Source organism: Panthera onca, chromosome F1 (assembly GCF_046562875.1).
Source record: "Panthera onca isolate mPanOnc1 chromosome F1, mPanOnc1 haplotype 2, whole genome shotgun sequence".
NCBI lineage: Eukaryota > Metazoa > Chordata > Mammalia > Carnivora > Felidae > Panthera > Panthera onca.
The window spans coordinates 9,090,937-9,106,955 of record NC_138355.1 but is presented as its reverse complement, the minus strand read 5'-3'; the positions used below and the strand labels follow the sequence as shown (position 1 = coordinate 9,106,955).

At 41.9% G+C, this 16,019-nt stretch overlaps 1 protein-coding gene and 1 long non-coding RNA gene across 4 annotated transcripts in view; one reads left to right on the top strand and one right to left on the bottom strand.

Moving 5' to 3' along the window:
- Window positions 1-16,019, bottom strand: part of AKT3 (AKT serine/threonine kinase 3) — a 305,967-nt gene that overhangs the window by 254,802 nt on the left and 35,146 nt on the right. The gene's annotated exons all lie outside the window — the stretch shown is intronic.
- Window positions 4,606-6,323, top strand: LOC132685950 (uncharacterized). The gene is made up of 2 exons (XR_009613364.2): window positions 4,606-4,703; window positions 6,125-6,323. It is a non-coding gene; the product is annotated as an uncharacterized LOC132685950 (long non-coding RNA).

Here is a 16,019-nt window from a genome sequence, read left to right as displayed (position 1 = left end):
GACTACTGAGGAAAATTCTAAAGGCACAGATTCCTGATTGTTCATATGTGGGTCTAGTTCTTAAATTTCACAATAATGTGCCTTGTTGTGGGATTATCATCAACCATTGTTCAAAATTTCCAACAGGCCCTTTCAATCTGAAAACATCACGTCCTTCAGTTCTAGAATATCTTCTTGATTTATTTCATTAATGACTGTCCCGTTTCTTCTGCTTTCATTCTGAAGGTCTATGATTCTGATGTTGGAAACTCCTGGACCAGTGTTCTGATTTTCCTGGCTGCTTCTCTCCTATTTTCTATCTTTTTCTTTTACTGTACTTCTGGGGAGGTGTTCCTAATTTATCTTCTAACCTCTTCAAAAATATCGTCCATTCTTCTTTTCAAAGTATGTGCATGAAATCCTCAAATGGCAGGAATAATATAAACTTTGGTAAACTTTGGAGATATTGTGGGTTGGGTTCCAGACCACCACAATAAAGCTAATATTGCAATAAAGTGAGTCACATAAATTTTCAGTTTCCCAGTGCAGACAAAAGTTATGCTTACACTATGTAGTCAATTAAGTGTGTAACAGTATTATGTCCAAAAAAGCAATGCACATACCTCAATTTAAAAATACTTTCTTGCTAGTTATGAATCCTGAAATCATTATTACACTATACGTTAACTAACTTGGATTTAAATTTTTAAAATAATGAAAAAAAACCTTTCTTATTATAAACAAATTGCTAACCTGGGCGCCTGGGTGGCTCAGTCAGTTAAGCATCCGATTCTTGGTTTCAGCTCAGGTCGTGACCTCACGGTTCGTGGGATGGAGCCCCCCTCGGGTCTGTGCTGACGGTGCAGAGCCTGCCTGGGATTCTCTCTCTCTGCCCCTCTCTTTGCCCCTCCTCCACATGCACATGTATGCTCCTCCTCTCTCTACCTCTCTCTCAAAATAAATAAACTTAAAAAATTGCTAGTTGTCATCTGAGCTCTCAAGCAAGTCATAATCACAAATCACCACAACACATACAATAATGAAAAGGTTTGAAATATTGCAAAAATTACCAAAATATGACAGACACACAAAGTGAGACAATGCTATTGGAAAAATGGCGTCAACAGACTTGCTCCATGCGAAGCTACCACAACCTTCAATTTGTAAAAAAAAACAAAAACAAAAACAAAACAAAACAAAAACACACTATTTGCAAAAGCACAGTAAAAACAAGGTATGCCTGTATAGCATAATTTGTAACTTCTGGTATAAACAGATCTCTGATAGATCCGACCAAAATACTATTAATGAAAGAACAGCAGTGATGACACAGGTAAATCCTAAAACTATCCATGTTTAAACATATGCTGACGAGGATGTGGAGAAACGGGAATCCTCTTGCACTGCTGGTGGGAATGCAAACTGGTGCAGCCGCTCTGGAAAACAGTGCAGAGGTTCCTCAAAAAATTAAAAATAGATCTACCCTGTGACCCAGCAATAGCACTGCTAAGAATTTACCCAAGGGATACAGGAGTGCTGATGCATAGGGGCAACCTGTACCCCTATGTTTACAGCAGCACTTTCAACAATAGCCAAATTATGGAAAGAGCCTAAATGTTCATCAACTGATGAATGGATAAAGAAAACTGTGGTTTATATACACAATGGAATACTACTTGGCAATGAGAAAGAATAAAATCCTGCCATTTGCAGCAACGTGGATGGAACTGGAAGTCAGTCAGAGAAAGACAGATATCATGTTTTCACTCATATGTGGACCTTGAGAAACAATAGAAGACCATGGGGGAAGGGAAAAAATAGTTGCAAACAAGAGAGGGAGGGAGACAAACCATAAGAGACTCTTAAATACTGAGAACAAACCGAGCGGGGTGGAGAGAGAGGGGAAAATGGGTGATGGGCATTGAGGAGGGCACTTGTTGGGATGAGCACTGGGTATGGTATGTAAGTAATGAACCGCGGGAATGTACCCCAAAACCAAGAGCCACTTTACACACTGTATGTTAGCCAATTTGACAATAAATTATATTTTTAAAAAGGGGAGGGGCTCCTGGGTGGTTCAGTTGGTTAAGCGTCCAACTTCAGCTCAGGTCATGATCTCATGGTTCATGGGTTTGAGCCTGCGTCGGGCTCTGCGCTGACAGCTCGGAGCCTGGAGCCTGCTTCAGATTCTGTGTCTCCCTCTCTCTCTGCCCCTTCCCTACTCATGCTCTGTTTCTGTCTCAAAAATAAACAAACACAAAAAATTAAAAAACAAAAAACTATCCATGTTTAAAGTTATTTAACATTTATTTAATATGCACCTATGCAATAAAGGTCAAGATATGTCACTAAGGATGTCAAAAACGGGTGAAATTTATTGAGAAATTACTTATCTGCCAAGTATCTTATCTGCATTATTACTTAAATCTCTCAGATGAAAGGAGGAGTAACTTGTCCAACACCGAGTGGCTGGTGCGGTGCTGCAGCCAGAAATTAAAATCCTGGTTTGTCTGACTCCAGATGCAAGCTTTCCTGCACTCACAAAACTGCCTGAACAAAAAGCTCTTCTTCCCGGTCACTTGTTGCCCTGCGGTCTCCCTGGCTGTCAAATGTGGCCGCTTGACAAAGGTCTAGCTACTGAACTATGACAAATGAGGAGCGCGACTTTCAGGCCGGGCCCACCCCAAACATGTCTTTCCCTTTCCAGCATCATGCAGATGAGCACATGTGGAACCATTTGCTGATGACAGTGGAGTCACAGGACAGAAGGAGCAAGAATCAGGGACACTGTGCTTGTTTTGGACTCTGCTGATCAAGAAACAAAATTCAAATGATCTTAATCCACCGAGATTTGAGGTTTATCTGTTTCAGCAGTCAGGCTTGATGCCACACCGCCTCAGGAAACTTAAACCTTTATGGGAGTAATAGTAATAGTAATAACTATAACACTACATGCAAACAGCATCAAAAGTGTAGTACAGACGGACATTTACAGAGAAAAGTTGTATGTGCAGAAAAACAGCAGCACTCAAAGCTGGAGAGATCATGAAAGTATCAGCTTTTAATGTGAGTTTTGTTAATGGGTAAGATTTAGGTAATTAAATAGGTGGCCAAAGAAAAAATAGAAAAAGGAACACGTCTCCAGGTAAAAAGTGTCAAGGTAAGAACATCATGGCCAATGGTGAGCCGGAGTATCAGTGGAAAGAGCATATGGTATAAGTGAAACAGTAGTGAGGGCCAGGTTGGAATGAATGGCAGACAGGTGCCAGACAAGACCAGGTTATGACATTTGGGCCACTTTCCTATGCAATAGTGAGCTACCAAGGGCGCAGCGCAGAAACCCAGCATTAAGTCACAGAGTGCAACATAAAGTGGTTCAGGACTGAAAGATTTCATCGTTTGACAAATATTTACTGATCACTTACGTCATGTCAACCAAAGCAGTGGGACTGGAGGAAAAACTGATGAATGGGAAGGAAAAATGAAGCAGTATTTAGTTACAGGCACTGGGGCTATGGTTGAGTAAGACAAAGAGAAGAGTCAATAATGACTGTGGTCTCGTGTCTGACTGCCTAGAAAAGGGGTAAAACGGTATAATCAAATAGAAAAGCTGGGAGGTGTAACTGTTTGGGAAGAAATGGTCAGTCTGCTTCAATAGAGACTGAATTTGCAATAAACAGGCACCATTTTTCATATGAATTACTAATCCCCACGTCCAGCTTACTCATTCAGTCGGAAGACCCAAGCCCCATATCTGACCTCAAAGGGGATTAAGAAGCATAAACAAACCCTGCAGCAAATGCTAGACACTTAAAGCATCATTCCGAGGCGGGGGCTACATGAGAAAACTACACCAGTCCACCGCGTCCCAAAGAGTGTTCCAGGACTCATTAATCATCATCTTCCTGCAAATCACTGCCACTATCTCTCCCGCTGCCCCACCCCTCAGATCCCACTGCAGCAGTTTCGTGAGAAAAAGAAACTGTGCCAAGGAATTCTGGACAATCTTACAAAGCATAAGTAGTTTTTGAAATTCCACAATGGACACTTACCCTATACTAAAGAAGCCTTTAATTTTGTTTAGTCCAAGTCCCAAAACTTACTCAGTGACAGAAATCTGTTTTTGAGGAACACCTATGTACTAAGGATGTACACTTCGGGAAATGGTTTACAGATGGTACACAGAGAACCTATTAATCTTTGCACACTGAAGGCACCTAACATGGGCCGAAACACACAGGACACGATGTATGGTGAAACAAACAATTACTCAGAGGGTTTCTAAAACAGTAAAAGCCACATATTTTGGTCATTTCCTAAGTATTATTCCAAAATGCCAAGGCTCACCACCCTAGGTTTCTTATAAAAGTTCTCTATATACCTGATAAAATCTCTACATCAATTCACCACATGTGAGTTTATTATCCCAACACCACTGGACGTGGCGTACTTCTCTTTGTTTTCAAAATGAAGTCCATCCTCAAAATGAATCACAATTAACTCACAATTGAGGAGTTACTCAAAACGGAGCATTCTACACCGGCTTTGTAGAAACTGTGAAGTCACAAGTGATGGTAAGTCACTAAACAACACAGCCAGTACAGCGGGAGCACTGGACCAGGAGCATATGCTGTATGTTAATGGTAAGAACGAAAGCAAGGGAAAGGAGAAGGAAATGGTGAGCCAACCTTTCTCCCTGCCCCCCCTGCCCCCAAGCAATTCAGGTAAGCTTAAATAAGGCGGGGGGGGGGGGGGGGGGGGGGGTCACTGATTCCAGTCCCGTGCCCTCAACTGGGCGGAGAGGAAGAAAAATATTCTCCCGCTGGGTGGGGGAAAGAACAGACTGTGCCCCTCCAGGCTTCATTCAATAGCTCTGGGCCAAATGAATCAACATGTTTATCTGCTAATACAGCTGAGCTCATTTTAACGTGTTATGCACTTGAAAGGAAACAAACTTTTTTAAAATGGAACCAGTAAAATTCAGAAAGTTTCTGTTTTCCGTTTTAGCAAACTTAGTTAAGCTCTTTGTTTATGAAGACCAAAAATTACAGAATAAATCTTTCATTGTGTCAAAATGTTTATTCCAAACTGAAGAAGAGTTAAGGAAACTTGGGCTCTAAGACATTTGATCTAAGGGTCAAGGACAGTCTGACTTCTTAGCTCTGCCAGCAGTTTTTAAAAGTTGCTTCCTGTACTAGGGAATGTTCACTGTTCTTGCACAAACAATAATAAACGTCATTTATGCAACCACCTTGATTATTCTTTCCTCTCCTTTTAAATTCACTGCTTGGTAATAGCAAAGGCTACGGTCATTAATTCTAGTGAGTATTTTGAGCTTTTAATTTCCATTATATTTCTGCTCACTTACTATGTGCAGGGAAACAATTTTACTTTATTTGTGTATTCAAAAAATACGTCCTGAATGTCAATTATGTGCCAGAACATTACAGATGAAAGTCAGCAGAAGAGATGGGGTCACTGCCCTCCAAGAGCTTTCAATCCAGCTGGGAAGAAAGCTTATGAAATCAGACACGTATATAATCCAAACAATGCAAAGGGGGAAATAAAATACAAAACAAACATGTAAACATACAACATGATCTAGCCCAGGGATCAGAGACGGATTCCTTTGGTAATGACAACTGAGCAGAGTTCAGCACAACAAACATTAAAGGTAATTTAAAACTTACACACACACACACCCCAAATCACCCTAGGAATAAGAATGTCCATACTGTTGACAGGAAAGGGGTCTGTAAGAGCAAAGGTAAAATCCATGGGACTCTGAAAATAATGGCGATAGCCTCATGTAAACAGTACCAAAGAGTGTTTATATCTCTGTAGGAAGGAAAGCGGTGCCCACTTCTGGTATATTTCCATTCAAAAACAGGTTTCACAGCTAGAACTATTTTCCAAGGGAAAAGCCAAACACCAGCGATTAGTCTAGTAACGTCCAATCACCTCAAGTCCTCCGCACACATAAACCAAGTTTATAACAATCAATGTATCCCAAGCCTCAACACTCCATAAAACCCAGGTCACACAAAGACACCTACAGCTTTACAGGTCTCAGAATCACATCTTGGCGCAGAAACAAACATTTCAGAAATCATCTTGTAACCCATAAAACACTTCCATTTTGCAGATCAGGAACGGGACCCAAAGTTGGGAAGTGACACACACCACCACATCATTCATCCAGTTAGCAAGATAAAAGGAGGTGAACCAGACCCCGGACCTCCCAAGGCCCGTTCCCAAGCTCTTTCTACAGCATCACCAGAGCAAATCTATCAAACGACAAGGAACACATGTTGCAAATAAATGAGGCAAAACGTTAAAACACAGGAATTGCATTCTGAAAATGTTGCACACCTTCAATTGATCTGCACTTCCCTGAAGTCCTAGAAAAATCATGGTCCCTCTTAACTCATTCCACAGAAAAGGTGTAAGTGAAGGAAACGAACACGTACTGACCTTACAGGGTCCAAGAGCGAGGCTGAGTGCTTGATCTACTTGAATTTCACCTGATCATCACAACTACCCTCGGAGTTACACAGAGTCTCAGGCTACTGGGACTCGGAAACATTAAATAATTCACCCAACATTACGCAGCAGAAAAATGACAGAGGCAGGCTTTGAATTCAAGTCTGCCCGACTCTAAGCCCATAGTCACTTGACCACACAAAAAAAGGATTTTTTCATAGGAAAATGTTACACAACACTGGGAGCTCTCCGAGAGAACCCACCAAGGCCCATCTACTTGCTGATGAAAAGTCTTCTAAAGTCTGGGAATTCAACAATTATGTTTTAATTATTCCTAGAGGAAGTACCAAGTTTTAAACAACTACTTTACAAACAAAATGCAGAGCACACTCTTAGGTTAAATATTGCTTCTATTCTCTTTTCTGCATCCTTTTTAACCCCGCTGGCACTGGCACCCAGAAAAGCATCAGCTGTCCACTTCTACGAGATGTCGGCTCACGAGCAGTAAGGACAAGAATGCAAGAGTGCACTTGGGAGAACCACACGCAAACAGGCACTGCATTTTAGTAATTCTGATGTCTCTACTGGTGGACAGCTCATTCACAGCTCCAACTGGGAAAGGGCACAGTACTCAAAAAGAACTAGTAAGTAGTCCAAACAGGGCAAAGCACATCAGAATTAAAGGGAAGACCAATTTTTGGTTTCACAACAACTACCCATTTTCTAGGACTCCGTTTCCACTTTCTCAGCCCTGCTACTAAGTCGGTTACCGCTCATGCATCAGGTTGTCCGCTTCCAGCCTTTAGTTGGCATCTTCGGTTTGCTGTCCTCCCTCATTTAGTTCTCTTTACCCTGATGGATATACGCTTTGGCTTTCTCCATCATTTTAGTGGGAAGAGAAGAATCTATTTTCTCTCATACGACTACTAGAGGGGTGGATGTTTTTTAGGTTTTCTCTTGATCCCTGTCTTTTCCCCAATACCCCAAGTACCATTCCATCCTCCACTTCTTTATTTCTGTTGGCTTATTTTGACCTCTCTTTCCTTATGGGGGCTTTCCCCAAAGGTCCCGTGGTCTTGGAATGTTAATTTATATTTAAGAATGAGGTTCTGACAAACAAATTGACTGAAAGATCTGTGTGAGGAAATGGGGCTTGTCAACTGGTAGCACTCATTTAAGGGGGCTCTGGTAGTAAGCTTATCAGTATCTGAAGATACGTCAGTTTTCTGCAGGAGATGAGCAGGACAGTCTTGACTGTGGAGTTCTGCAGGGAGAGCAGAGAAAACAGGCTCAGAGTTCCACAATTCAGATACAGATTTCCCTGAATCTTCCTGTTTTTAAGTCATTCGGCCACCCCCTGCCCCTGGTTTCAGAATGCAGGCACTTCTTCAGTTTTATATTTTATCATGTTAATTTTATAAAGAATAAATCTTGGCCTCCCGAGGCCACAAGCTGGTGGTGGACAGTCACCTATCTACATAGTGTCCTCAAGGAGAGAACCTAAGGACCCCACCTGTAGCATACAGATTTTCTGACCAATCCCTGTTCTCAGCTCCACTTCGGACCCTGCCTCCCTTAGGGTCTGCAGGCTCCCAACGCCGAGCCTCTGGGAAGCTTCAGGACACAGTATTACTTACACTTCTTGCAAGTACTGTGCACTTACAGACCGTTCTGCTCTGCTAATTCTGCTGTTGCCCATCCGTCTGCTTCCTCATTTCAAAACAAAATACAGCAATTTCTATCTCCTGCTGTCATCTCATTCGGAGGGGAACAGAGTTACTTTCTAAAGGGTTACCGATTTTCAGTTGTACAAGAGGAAAAAAGTTGTGGAGATGGGTGGTGGTGATGGCTGCATAACATACTGTGACTGGACCGATTACCACCAAACTGGATGCCTAAAAAATGGTTAGAACGGTAAATTTCCTGATGTATATTTTACCACAATTTAAAAAAAAATTTTTTTAAGCAATATTCAGAAAAAGCTACCTCTTCAAAAGCCCCTTCCAAGATCACCCTATGCAAAGTTCTCTTTCTCCCCGGCCAGGATAACTCTCTAGTACATCCTATGATTTACCCTCTTGGCAGCACATATAGCTATCTGAAATTATCTTCTTTATTTCAGTAATTGTTTATTACCTCTGCCCTCCAATAAGACAGTGGACACTGGGGCCGCCTTCTAACATCACCTGTGTGTCACAATGATAAGAATAGCAGGAAAGCACTCAGTAAACATCTGGTAGATAAATGAAGTAACTGGTTTCTGGGCCCCACTAGACCGACTGAATGAGATCGTTGAATTCTCAAACACTGATTTATAAAAACAGAAAATCTGCTATTTATGACCCAAATAGGACCCCTCTCCCTAGCTAGTCTAAACAGTTGGACACATCCGACCCTTAAAACAGATATTCTGTTCTAAGCGGAGACTCATGTGCTTTTGACTAGGGATTGACCAATGGGAAAGGTGTGGCTAAAAGAGGAGTTTCTAGTTCTTTCCCAACAGGAATTCCTGATAACATGGCAATATTCTTCCTTTAACATAACTCTTTTCAAATGTAACCATGTAGGCCTTACTAGAAGAGCTTTCACATCATAAAGATGTTTAACAATCTATTTTATCATGTAATTCAAACGTTGAGTTAGGAAAAAAAACAACCAACCCCTTTTCCACTTATGTTCTTGAAAGTATCTAAATTCCCACAGGAATCTGTTCTATTATCTTCCCTCTCCTGTCTTTAAATCTCACCTTGCCATTTCTGTAGCTCCCTCCTAGACGGCAAATGAATGTGCCTCTCGTTATAAAAAATATTCACTTCATCGTACTGCACACTCAACCTACAATCTTATCTATCCCCCCACTTCACCGCATCAAGCTTCCTGGAAGAATGCTTTCTCACTTCCCGTTGATTCCTTAACCCTCAACTCAGGGTACCTAACATGGCTGTCAATCCCTTCACTGTTGAGTGGCCCACTCAACAGCCATTGTGAGCTCCCTGGATACTCACCATGGATTTCCTGTCTGTTCCAGTTCCCTGCTCCTTCCATGTGACTTAGATTCTGCTCGTCCTTAAAGGACAGCGGACAGGTCTAGGTGTGAACCTGGCTCCAACACTGACGATACTTGTCTGAGCTGACTCAAGGGTCAGTCTGTGTCCCTAAGGCACAAGTTACTTGAAGGCACACACTACGTATTCATCTTGATCTGCCCAAGTCCACAGGCTCCAACACATAGCAGACACTCAGGGAAGCTTTGTGGGAGGGTGAGAAGACATGACACAGGGGAGGGGTGGAGAGGGAAGAAAGGGCGGGAGAAGAACACACAGGACACGGGTTTCCTCAATCTTTTTAATCCCTAAGTACAAAGCAGGAAAGTTAACCATAAAAGTACCTCAATCAGTGATTGCGGAATCTAACTGAATGCCTATATGTATATGTATGTATACGTACATACACGTATATACTACCTATGTAATGGTTTGGTTTGGTTCAATTTCACTGGACATTCACAGCTAAAATTCTGAGAATTACACATTTATCTTAAAGGTTTGGTTATAAAAATCACACTGTTACCTACAGTTGTAGACTTATCAATAAGCAAATTCAGTTTTAGAAATCACTAGTCAATGAAGGAATAATATAATTTAGCATGCTTTGACTTCCAGAGGGCATCGGGGAGGGGCATACTGAAGTTGGAGTCCACGTGAAATGAGGAAGAAATACAAGGTCAACACTGAAGTCTGGAGATAGGGTAGTAAAAAAAATTCCATACATGTCCTAAAATTAACTTCTTGGTCTCTGAAGAAAATGTCATAAATAAGTTGGGATAGGTTTTACAGGGCTTCTTTAGGGGCACCTGGGTGGCTAAGTCGGCTGGGCGCCCGACTTTGGCTCAGGTCATGATCTCGAGGTTCATGGGTTGGAGCCCCACATCGGGCTCTGTGCTAACAGCTCAGAGCCTGGAGCCTGCTTCAGATTCTGTGTCTCCCTCTCTCTCTGCCCCTCACCCACTTGGGTGTGCTCTCTCAAAAATAAACAAACATTTACAAAAAATAAAGGGCTTTTTCAAAAGTCTGATTTCTGCTACTAAAGGAAAAAGAAGATATCCCCAAATTTAAAACAAAATACACATAAACAAATTGCTTTAAATAAATGCTCTTTTATTATATTTCAAGGGAAAACTGGTACTTCTGGACACTAATTAAAAGTGAAAAGGAGGGGCACCTGGGTGGCTCAGTTGGTTAAGTGTCCAACTTTAGCTCACATCACGATCTCATGGTTCGTGAGTTTGAGCCCTGCATGGGGATCTGTGCTGACAGCTCGGAGCCTGGAGTCTGCTTTGGATTCTGTGTCTGTCTCTCTCTCTCTCTCTCTCTCTCTCTCTCTCTCTCTCTCTCTGCCCCAACCCCACTCACACTCTGTCTCTCTCTCAAAAATAAGTAAATGTTAAAAAAAAAATTTTTTTTTAAAGTGAAAAGGAAACCATCCCTTTGCAGTTAAAAGAAGATGAGGACAATTCCCAGAGGAAAAAAGAAAACAACTTCACCAAATTCTACCTCATGTAGCTTACAGTTCATTCCTCTCAGCTCCGACTTTGTGCCTTATTTCCAAGTCTCCATGCCCTTCACTGACTCTCCAATGTCCGCATTCCCCAGGGTGCTACCCTTGCACTTCCCATAGGTGTGCTCACTGAGCATGCATGTCTACACCGGCCCAGCATGGCAGTTAGAAGCATACTCTTCAGGACCAGATGCTCCTGCCTGTGTTTGAATCCTGGCCACTACTAATCAGGTGTGTAATGTGAAGACTTAACTTCTCTGTGCCTCAGTTTACTCACATGCTAAAAAAAAAAAAGGACAAAACACTCTCAGGATGTCGTGAGAACTGAATTAGTATACACCAAACGCTCAGAATGCTGCCTGGCACATACGTGATCCAAAAGTGTTAGCGATGGGAGGGACCGCATCATTTATCATCCAAACCAGGGCACTCTGAGATACAAAGAGACTATTAATAACCACACTGGAGCAACAGGCATAAACCAGAACTGTCCTTGGCAAACCAGGACAGAGTCACCCAATCAGCCTAAGATGCACCACAAAATACTGATGACAGGCAACAGTTTCTGTCCTACAATTATACAGCTAACCTAATATTGTTCACTTCCCATTAAACAAACCTACTTATAGGCTATTATTTCTGAAAGTGGGTTCAATGGGGGGAAAGGGTAGAGCAGGTCAAAAAAAGTTTCAGAAGCACCAAATTAAAGGTAAACAAGGTACTACCATCTAGTTTCTACCCAAAAGTCACTGGTATACTAATGTGCCTTATTTGACTTTATAGCTTCAATTAATTTTATTTTGCAACTACAAAGTTTTTATGAAATAAAATTTAAATGAGCAACTGGCTTTTTTTTTTTTTAATATAAAATATGTACCTACCTATAAGCAGTGCTCTTTTCCTCAGGACCTAGCCCTTAATGAGTACTACGTATCTGCTGAATGAATGAATACCAGAAACACTTCTCGTAAAAAATGATTTCAGAAACTAAAGCTATATCAGAAAGAAAGTAAAAGTCTAGTTTGGGGTTTTAGGTGAGCTTCCTCAGCTTTTTCTGATAGAAGGTTCCATTAGAACCCTTGGATAAGAATTGCATTGGTTGTTCCACTGGGTCTACTCTGGACTAAACGTGGCTTGGTAATCCAAGAGGAAAAATCTTCCTAGAAGATAAAAATAACAACAGGGGCGCCTGGGTGGCTCGGTCGGTTAAGCATCCGACTTCGGCTCAGGTCATGATCTCACGGTCTGTGAGTTCGAGCCCCGCGTCAGGCTCTGTGCTGACCGCTCAGAGCCTGGAGCCTGTTTCAGATTCTGTGTCTCCCTCTCTCTCTGCCCCTCCCCTGTTCATGCTCTGTCTCTCTCTGTCTCAAAAATAAATAAACATTAAAAAAATAAAAAAAAAAAAAAAATAACAACAGTCGTAGCCAATGCAGAAGGAAAATACTACGCTCCAGAGCCAACCACACATCATTGCCTTTGATCTTCACAATAACCTTTACGTTAATTAGGTGTCACCTTTAAGTGACATCCGTCTTGGTCGTGGGAATTTTAGTAGATCTCATGTCCACAACTTATTTCCAACTGCCTGACCAAGAATTTATTTTCTGTAAGTTTGCACACCTCTTTTTTGCTGGCACAATTTTATGAGGCAAATTCCAACACAATCCACCACCAAGCCCAACTACTGGTAAGGCAATGAACCAACCATTAAGTGCTCAAATCCTGTTACGAAACCGCCCACATGAACTCTACACCATGTGGTCTCGAAGGGCAGCACATCGAAAGGCATAACGCAACTGTGAGAAAGGTCGCATTTATAACCATACATTTATAACTACACGCTTGTGACTTAAAATAATCTTCCTCGCTGGAATCTCTCAGAGAAGATGGAATAAATAAATATTCAAGCACAAATAATTCCACATATCAAATTCTGGAGCTGGAAGGAAATTTACGGATTCTAATCAAAGTAAAATGTTACTGAAGATAAATGCTTTTCTATCCGTGAACTACATAGCTGTATTATTGCTGTTGCCATTCTTTACATGAGGGCACAGGTTTAGCAATTTGTCCAAGTTTACACAGCTGGTGAGCAGAGGACTTGAAATTCAGACCCAAATCTGTCTAACACCAAAACTAGGATCATTAATTTTCTTTACGGTATACCAAGATTCCTCCTACTTAACATTTTTCTGTAACCCAAATTACTCCATCAAAAATAGGACTTCAGGGCTAGACGAGATCTCTAACAACCTCTCCGTCTTACAGCCTCAGTGACACCAAGTACTTTTATATGTTGGTTGCACAGAGCTGGTCACTGAAAGAGCGAACACGGAAACCCGGGACTTCTGTCAGATTCACACCCAATGCTTTTCGGCGTCACAAAAGATCAATGCTTACCAATAAGAATGATAATGACAGCTTTCACTTATCAAGCACCTACGAGCAGCCTAGCACTACATATGGCGTCCTGCAGAAGTATCTTGAATCCTCCCAATGATCTCTAAAAGCCCACAACTGCAGACTCCAAAGCCAGCTACACTTTTGTATCCATCATGACACTTTCAATAATCCCAACTAGAAACCCAGGGTGTGTGTGCGTGTGTGTGTGTTGTGACGGTTGTTTTGTTTTTTTGTGTTTGTGTTTGTTGCTACTAAAACTGACCCATGTACACCTGCTGCATTTTTGTGGAGACATAAAAATATTGTTGATACGTGGCGTGGAAAACACTTTTCTTTCTAAAAAAGAAAAAGCTTCTAGAGTATCTTTTTATGAAACCATAAACTAAAAAAGCTGGTAAGCCTCATTTATATAAGCAATCAAAGGCTGAATCTTCCCTAAGGAATCTGACTTCAACATCAGGCTTTCATTAGACAACGTGGTTTGTTATAGCACAAATATATACACGCACATACATACATATGTGTATGTAAGACTGGAAGGAAAGGTGCCAAAATTTTAGAGCCACCATCCCTCCCACAATCATAGAGGTGACTTTCTTCAAGAAATGATCCTACAACCCAGGCTCTCCACTAGCAGCGGCTGCTATCCTCCTGGCTACACTGATAACTGGGGATGGAAAAACGACACCAACAGATTCCAGTCTTGGTTTTATCACATGGCTCCTGGGAGAAGCCTACCTTCCTTTTGGATGGTGAGCCCCGACATTGCCACCCTGGAGCCACCAGGAACCACAGACCTGCTACCAAGCAGAAACCTCCTTGAAAATGAGACCATCCCAGCTGGAAACAGAGCAGAATGAAGCCCGAGAGAGGATGCCTGACGTCATCACCAGGTTCCCTGGATTCAGGCACACCTGAAATCAGTCCAGCCTGGATTCACCATTTACAAGATCTTATTAATTTCACCCCGTCTTTTAATGTTCCCTTCATTGTGTAAACTTGTGTGGGATTCTTTTTGCTTAAACTTCTTAAAGTCTTGACGAATTATCCTCCTAGAGAAAAGTCCTCAGGTAAAAAAATAATAACATGCTGCAAAATTTTAAACATTTGAAAATTTGATCAATAATTTTTTCTACTTAAGACATGCTTTTAAGTGTATATACTAACAAAACTTCTAAACACAGTGAATACATTTTCTTCCTAAATAAGGTGATTTTAAATCCTTTTTTTTTTTTTTTTAAATTTTTCTTTTTCAACATTTTTTATTTATTTTTGGGACAGAGAGAGACAGAGCATGAACGGGGGAGGGGCAGAGAGAGAGGGAGACACAGAATCGGAAACAGGCTCCAGGCTCTGAGCCATCAGCCCAGAGCCTGACGCGGGGCTTGAACTCACGGACCGCGAGATCGTGACCTGGCTGAAGTCGGACGCTTAACCGACTGCGCCACCCAGGCGCCCCTTAAATCCTTATAGAATAACAGTAATTGCATTTTAGGATAATATTAGAGTAGCTGGTGTTCAATTTTTTTTTCATTAACATTATTCTAAGGGTAGGAAATACTACATGTCTACTCTCTTGCCCGTTAGCTGCCAGGCTACTCGCCAACTTCAGAATACGCTGGGTGGGTAGGGGCTTTGTCCGTGCAGGCTCCTGGGGTACGTGAACAGAGAAGGAAGGTCTAAAACCAAGACGATTCTGCACTCTCCAAATCCAGAGAACATTCTAGCCACCACACACAAGTTCCTTCTTCCATAATTATCCTTCCTTCTCTCTGCTCTCCCCTCACATTCACTTCTTCCCTCTAGACTGATGATCGCCCCTCCTCCTTTCCAAGAGTAACCCTTCCTCCCAAGTTCTCACCCCCTCCCACCCTCTGCTCCTGTTCAGCAACAACTGTCTCGGTCAACTGCAGGATCTCCCGCCCCACTACCAAGTTCCCCTCTGCCATCATACACATACAACACTGCCCCTGACCAAGCTGTCCTCATCTTATTTATTCCTCCTCTACTTTCACTGACAAATTTTTCAAGCAAATAGCTTCAATCTGATATCTGAGCATCAATCACTCTCTCTTTACTCCCCAGAAATCTGGCTTCCATACTGCACCCCGCCCCCCTTAATCACTGAAACTGTATTAAGAACATTCTTGGACTACCCAATCCAATGGCCTTTTTCTGTTTCATTCCCTCTGCAGACTCCACTGCTCATGACATCAATGATCCTCTCGTAAAATGTCTTGTGTATTGGCTGTGACCTTCCTATTTTAGCTCTCTTCCTAATAAATCACTCCTTTGGTAAGTGCCTGAAGAGTCTCTTTCCCCTCCCACTCCCCACTTGTTATGAGAGGAAGTGTTTCCTGAGCTGCTTCTTCGGTCCACTGCTCATCTTCCCATATACTCTTTCTGCAAAATTGCACCTACCATTAAAATCTAACTGTGTTGTTCTCCTATATGAGAAAAACTATTTACAGATACACACACACGCACACACAAAAGGCTGAATAACCACGTCTGTCCCACCTTCTCACATCAGGACCCCTCCTGACCTGGCTGAGAATGGCATCACTAGTCTCTCTAAAACCATGGCGCACACAGTC